Source organism: Nelumbo lutea, chromosome 1, assembly GCF_056320005.1.
Source record: "Nelumbo lutea isolate HS-2025 chromosome 1, American lotus-T2T, whole genome shotgun sequence".
NCBI classification, from domain to species: Eukaryota; Viridiplantae; Streptophyta; class Magnoliopsida; order Proteales; family Nelumbonaceae; genus Nelumbo; species Nelumbo lutea.
The window spans coordinates 196078240-196085654 of NC_142684.1; the positions used below are offsets into that span (position 1 = coordinate 196078240).

Genomic DNA, 7415 nt, shown 5'->3' on the forward strand with positions numbered 1-7415 from the left:
CTCGCAAGCTGATGTGTGAGCTGCAGTTGAGGTGCAGCCTGCCACAATCGAACCTCCAACTATGATGTGGATGGTCCCCCGAAACCGATCTCTCTTCGGGGGGCTGCTTCAGCGGCTGTTCTGCTTGCCTGCTGGACTCGGAAGCGTCTCTACTATGCTCCCCTTACCGACCTGCTTTATTATTATTATTACTTTGTACAAAATTTCTCAGATATCCACGACGGATGAGTTCTTCTATCTCATCATGGAGGTTTTTACAACTTTCGGTGCTATGATCATGATCTTTATGAAAGCTACAATATAGATTTTTATTTCTAACATTAGGGTCCGCCTTCAGCCGAGGTGGCCACTTCACGTACGGGGCGTCCTTGGTCGCCATGAGGATCTTGGCTCGCTTTGTGTTGAGGGGCGTGTAGTCCCTTTCTACTGCTAGAGCTCGGAAAGGCTGATTTGGCTTTGCCCCCTGAGCTTCGTCCTTCTTCTTCCTGTTGTCGCCCTGAGCTGGGGGCTCTGGTTCCCTCTTCCTTTTTTCAAGGGCCTGCTCACCCTTCTGGTTGATTTCTTCCTCCATCCCTATGAACCGATCTGCGAGCTTGAGGAGCTCGGTCACGGTTTTGGGCTGATTGACAACTACATGCCACTTGAACTCTTTGTGGGTAATACCTTGCTTGGCTGCGGTGAGGCGAACTGCTAGGTCCAGATTGGGTATCTGTAGACAAACGTCATTAAACCGCTTGATGTAACTCCGAAGGGACTCCCCTTCCTTTTGTACTATACCGAGGAGTCTTTCTTGAGTTCTCGGGCACCTCTTGCTGGTGACGAAGTGGGAGGTGAAAACTTGTACGAACTGCGCCCAGCTTCTTATCAAACCAGGCACGAGGTTACAGTACTAGGTGCGGGCTACCCCTTTGAAGGTGGTGGAAAAGGCCATGCACATGTAGGATTCGTTGGCCCTTGCCATGTGCATCTGGGACTGAAAGGCGTCCACATGATCATTCGGATCAAAGGATCCATCATACTTGTCCAGTGGTGGGAGCTTGAAGTCTCTTGGCATGGGAACAACAGGGAGCTTTGGAGATAGCGGGGAAGAAACTGAGAGGAGAGGGGCAGCTTTCACTTAACCTGAGCATACCTCCTCTTTTCCTTTGAGCTCGAGAGAGACTCGGGTAGTAGTTCGGTGAGCTCGCCGGCGTCTTCGTTGCTACTTTACTAGCTCAGCATTGGTGCTTGATGCTTCAGTGTTGCCGACCTTGATGGGCTCAGATTGCTGGCGGTGGCTCTGAACCGAAGGGCCATGCCTATAGTCTACGGCTAGGACCTCGAACGGTTTCTCTACGAGCGGGAGCTCGAACTACGGATGCTGGAGCGATGCGGGCTTGGTTGGTTGGGAGGCCCCCAACCTACCCACAGGCTGCGAGGTGGGGGTGTCTGGCCTCTACTTCCTACCAAGGGAAGAGACTTGGCTCTTGGCGGGATCCTAGGCCTAGGAGGCCTCTCCCCGGTTAGGTCGTTCGCTCTGGCGGGAGGTGTTGATCTGCTTCGTGGCTAGGTGCTGAGGGGGAAACGGCGGCTGGGCCTGAGGCAAGGAGGGAAACTGCTGCTAGTACTGGTATTGGGAGACCTGATGCAACACTTGTTGTTGGTAGAGTTGGAACTGCTGAAATTGTTGCATTTGAGCTTGCATGGCTCGCATGCATTGCATTAAGTCTTCCAACTGGTTCGGATTGGCCACTAGGGGCACAACCGGAGGTTCAACAGAGGTTGCTCCAACTGTGGAAGGGAGTGGAGCGATCACGAGTGCCATTGTGAGAGGCACGTTCAAACTGGGAACTCCATCCACGGAGAGGGGGACGGTGAACTGTCCAATACAGACAGTGGGGAGTTGGGGTTGCTCCCTAGAACCGTTATGGCTGGCACCACGCTCGGCATTGATGGAGGAGGCCACGAATGCTGAGTTTTCAAAAGGAAACTATAAAAGCTCAGACGAAGGTTTTTTGAAGCGATTCCCATAGACAACGCCAAATGATGTTGCGCAATCCGAGCACTCCTAGCTGGCAACGAACGACACCTAAGAAGAAGACAGTGAAGAATTCCCGGGGGACTTGCCCGGTGGGAATACTCTAATGCTTAAGTTAGAATGTTGGGAAAAATAATGAAGAGTGTAAAGAGGCTAAGAGTGTAGGTCGCGCTAGATCAATGAGTTAGCTCGAGAGAGAGTTCGAGTAAGTTCAAGATAAGATCTCAGATGTTCGAGAGAGAGAGAGAGAGAGAGAGAGGCTATTTACTTATACGCGGTCAGACTGTGGTGCTGAGCTATTGCTCATGCTAAATCATGTCCACGTGTCATTATCTCAAAGGGTCGGGTCAAATCACCCTCCATCAGGGGTCATTTTAACTTTTAATTAATAACACATGACTCTATGAGATGTTAATGTGTTCTGTTAAATAGTAAAAAAGTTTGACCATTTTGGTGAATGACAAAATTGCTTGTGGTTCAATTAGACATACCCCACCAATCGTATGTTAATATTATTTTGCTATTTTGTTAATATTATTTACAATATTTTATTTATAATCAATGTAAGTATTAATAATGTCACTTTTATTAATTAATATTTTATTTTATTATTACTTATTAATAATTAATTAATTAAAGGCTTTTAATATGGACCAAACCCAAATGCCTTGTTCAACTCAAGCTAAAGCTAGATTGGGCCCAAGCAACAATACCATGTCAAATGCAAGTCCAGGCGCCACTTTATCAAATTAAATGAAAAAAGAAAGGAGAGATGCGTGGTTTATTTGAACCATTGAAATCAAATGAAAAACGAGCGGGGCCTAAATTTTAAGTCTGTTGAAGGATTAAACTAAAGATGAAGGATGCGCAGGTACCAATTTCTTCTTCCCGCGTTCTCCTTCCAATCTCTATCAATCTTAACATTATCCTTTCTATGCTGTTTCATGAATGAGGTTTTGAGCTTCTCAGTAGATGAATAACTAAAGGCACCAAATCATGTTCGGAGAGAACAAAGGTAAATCTATCCTTTTGTGTTTCAGTTGGCCTTAATTAGCTTTTCTTCATGCAAGACACCACTTGATTTTCTTCTTGCCTAGGGATTTCCTTTCATTTGTTATTTCTACATTTATTCCTTTGAGCTCTATTTAGTAAATAGACGCTTTATAGTTCTCTTTTTTCTAATTCATTTGATCTCTGTGTACTAAAGGGTTAGGGTTTCAATTTTTTAATGTTCACTTCTTATTCCTTTTCATAGAAGGTTGACATCCTTTGGTTATCATCTTCAAAATATATACAAAATGGCAAATTTGGGGCATTGAAGTAAAGTCGTAGTTCAAGTGGGAGCCTCAGCCAAATGGGGGTGTGCAATTTCCTTTGATACCTTATTTTTCTTTGAATATATACATTTTTAATTTTCCCACAAAAATTCTTCATTTTTGTTGTACATATTTAATCAACTTTAGTTTGTTTAGTTTGTTGCTTGAACATGTTGGCTTCTCTTTTTATTATTGTTTCAATTCATCGCCTACTGATGGGCTAGAGGAATTTCCAATATTTGTTGAGGTTTCATAATATGTCAATGCTCAGATGGGCTTTGTTCAGTGTAGAACAGCTAATACATATTTATTTTGAGATGGACTATGATAGCTTTCTTTTATTACTGTTGAGGAATTGTTTTAATACTCTGTAGATGGATTCTCTTTTTTCTTTATTATTTCAATTTTGGTATCAAATTTATGTTGTTTTAGCTAAAACTTATAAGAAATGATAGTTTTATATTAAAAATCAGCTTTACATATTTTATAAATATTCGATTTCTATTTGGGCCGTTTTTCATTTCTCTCTTTTCTTTGCTTAACAGTTGTGAATTTTTTATTGTTTAGCTTTCCATGTCTCATCTTTTTTGGTTGTCTTAGTATTGAGTTAACTAGTGATCCTATCAGAGTTCTATGGAATTTCTAATTATTTTTTCTATTTAGAAAATATTTCAATAATATTTTATTGGCTGGGTTTGAATGGATGAACTTCTAGATGTAGCAATATCTTCAACAAGATGACAACTATCTTTCCATTTTGGTCTCCTCCACCTTACAACTCTAATAAATTGAGTTTTAATAGCAGTAGTATTGGCAATTCTAGCCATTTAAGTGTTTGTAGAGCGATAATTATTTATCTAGGAGATATATTGGTGTGTTTATGATTCGGAGTTCAATTTGTTTGTTTTCAGTCTTGGTGATTTCTTATCACCTTATATTATTTTTCCCTTTTAATAAAATTTTTTATTTATATTGATGGACTGTACTTGCTTGGTTGGTGATGGAGATTCTATTGGAACCGAACTCTTATTCTAACTTTAGTGCTCTCTAGATTATAATTAACTTAGAAGTGTAAGGAGATTCATAAATAATAATTAGATGGATGCATGCTGATTCTGAAAAGCTTCATTGAGATTCAAGAAGAATAGCATGCAAGAAGTGCAACAATTTTCATATTTGGATTCATACTAGCAAGTAACATGTTGCATACGCATACACATTCACATACGTACATTGTCCATTCAATTTTAATTTTTTCTTTATTTCTTCTAAATCTGTGTATTTCCTATTGATATCATTTATACCTTAGTAGGTTTTCCTAGGACGAGAGAGCTAGTGGAAATTTTGTGTCTTGTAGCAAGAGCTATGGTATATCAAGAGGTGATTTGTGAACAACACTATACATGTGACTAGGGGTAAGGGTAATATTCATCCCTTGTTCTTTTGATGTTCCTTGTTCATTATAGTTTAGAATTAATATTTTGTTGGTGCCTTTTAGGTTATTGTTCTTGATCAGGGACTTGAAGTTGATCGTGTGGTTGACAATTGAAAGTATCTTGAAGATCTTACCATATCTGGGCTTAGACAATGGTTGGTTTTTCTTGTAAAGGTTTGGGCCATTGCATATAGTGCTTTGTTTTATTCATTGCATCCTACAAGATATACAATCAAGTGGTATGTTTTATTTGGTATCATGGCATATCAAGTTTGGATTTAATTTGTAATGATGTCCATTTATTTGAATATTAAGTCATTGCATTTAGGACCAATCCATTTATAAGAAAACCAATTTAAAAATTTGAAAATTGGAGATGGAAATTAAGCAAAGATATTCATGCTTTATAATATAATTGTTTCTTTCAAAAAAGTATTCTTGGTTTTAATTTCTTAGTTTAATTAGGTAGTTCAAGTTCAAAACCGTAAGGAATAGATAATTTTAACTTTTTATCTAGAGTAAGTGTGGTTTATGAGTCAACTAGCCAGTCCAATCCAATATTCAAAATGTTAAATAAAACAACAATTATGACCTAAGAAATTAAAGTAAAAATAAAATTCTTAGATCTTAAACTCCATTAGAAATTAGTACCCTGTCATTTAAATTTAAACTAACCATAACACAAATCAATTGACAATTTCCTATTGTTACTTCTTCAATTATAGCCTTATCTTTGAATTTTCTACTTGAGCTCGTCAAGAAATACATTCGTCAACAAGGTCTCAAAATGAGGTGGTTAGAGACGTTTATAGCCATAAGATTTGGATGACACCTAAGGAATAAATTTCAACACTTGAGGAAGTTCACAATTTTTTAGGGACCTTGCCATAAAGTACCCTTGACATTTCCTTCAACTTCTATTTTTATTCGACTTAAGTTGATTACTGCTGATGCTTATAATAATTTAGTTTAGAGTTTGTTACAAGAGATTACAATATGAAGAGCCCAAACCCTTTTAAGAGATCAGATATTATTGGTATGATCCCATTCTATAAGGTAAGAATAAACACTTCTAATTTTTCCTTCTCTCTTGTCTTTGATTTTTCCACCTTAATTATATATGACTTCAAAATTAAATGTAATGATGATTTATGTTCTACAACATGTATGATTTGCTTCAATTATGGAACAGAGATAGCAAATTGAGCTAGGAGAAAGCCAAAAAAAAGTTTGCTAGTTGTGTGCTTGCAATGGATCATCTTGTCATTTCTCTTGATCGAAAGTCTATGGAAAATGAAAACATATATAATATTGGTCTATATAGTTTTATTTGTATTAATATGTAATGAACTAATTGTAAAATGGACATTTTTTATATCAAGTAATAGTGTTTTTATTATTTCTTTTGATACATTTGTTAGGTAAAATCACAATTTTAAGAGTATATAATATTTTTAATTAATGTTGATATGTGCCAGCAGTCATGGACTGCTAGTTATTTTTTTTAAAATAAAAAATGACCCTTTAGTAGCGTTTAATAAACATCACAAAAATCATCTTAAATGTCACTAGAGACCCCTTAAATGACATTTTTACAAGTTTTAGTGACATTTGCAAACGTCACCGGAAGTCATCCAAAACCATATTTTGTAGTGACTTTTGGTGATGTTTAAATAAATGTCGTCATAGACCATTTTTAATGATGTTCAATAAATGTCACAAAAAATCTTATATATGTCACAAATATGCCCTAGAATGACTTTTCTATAGACAATGGTGACATTTGCAAAATGTCACTAAAGGGGTCAATAAACGCTACAAAAGTTTTCCCCACTCTCTCAATTGTGATAGAGGAGTTTGAAATAGTCTTTATTTAGCATCACTGAATAAGATAAAAAAGAAATAGTAGTATATCCTTAGTAAAATAATGGCATATGGCTTTACAAAATTTAGACAAGTTAATTTATTATTAAATTACAAGTTAAATAGGCATACTCTCGTAAGTATATTGAGTACACAACCAAAATATAGGTATATAGTGTTTATCAAGACCCTTAGAGAATATTAAATACTGTATTAATACCACATGGATGGATGCGAATGGCTTACAGTTAACTTTCCTTCTACGATGAACCTGCGATGCACCACAAGCCTGCAATGAACCTAAAGCGCGCATTGCGGAACAGCAATAAACCCATGGTTCATCGCACGCCCTCGACGAGCTCACTCGTAGACCAAACCAAGGGAAACCTGGGCCGAACCGGTGGCAAGACCCATACATGCTCAGACTTGTGATTAACCCACAGCCCATTAAGGAACGCGACAAGATGCCACGTAGGGCTAACAAGACATCGGCCGCCAGGTGGTGACATCACTAGCACCACGTCAAGTAAGGCACATGAGAGGTGGTAAGACACGTGAGTAATGAAAACTCCTGAGTGAAAGGAAAGCTGATCCTCAAAAAGATCCCCACAAAACACATGGCAAAACCCTAGTGGTGCACTTAGTGATTGATAGCAAACACAATATCCCCTTTTCTAATAGGAGACAAGCATCTTTATCTCCTACCTTTTAGGATCTTGGGATTTTCCCATAAATAGATATCATCCTCATATTGAAAGTCATTTAGCAATCAAGCACTCTTTAC

At 38.1% G+C, this 7415-nt stretch overlaps 1 long non-coding RNA gene across 2 annotated transcripts; it reads left to right on the forward strand.

The window, feature by feature from the left end:
* Positions 1-2796: 2796 nt before the first annotated feature.
* LOC148880172 (uncharacterized) lies at positions 2797-6163 on the forward strand. Of its 2 annotated transcripts, XR_016105916.1 has the most exons (5): positions 2797-2888; positions 2971-3032; positions 3273-3377; positions 4646-4748; positions 4832-6163. It is a non-coding gene; the product is annotated as an uncharacterized LOC148880172 (long non-coding RNA). The 2 variants fall into 2 exon arrangements; XR_016105915.1 differs by lacking the exon at positions 2797-2888 and having other exon boundaries at positions 2892-3032; positions 4832-4953.
* The last annotated feature ends 1252 nt before the right edge of the window (positions 6164-7415 follow it).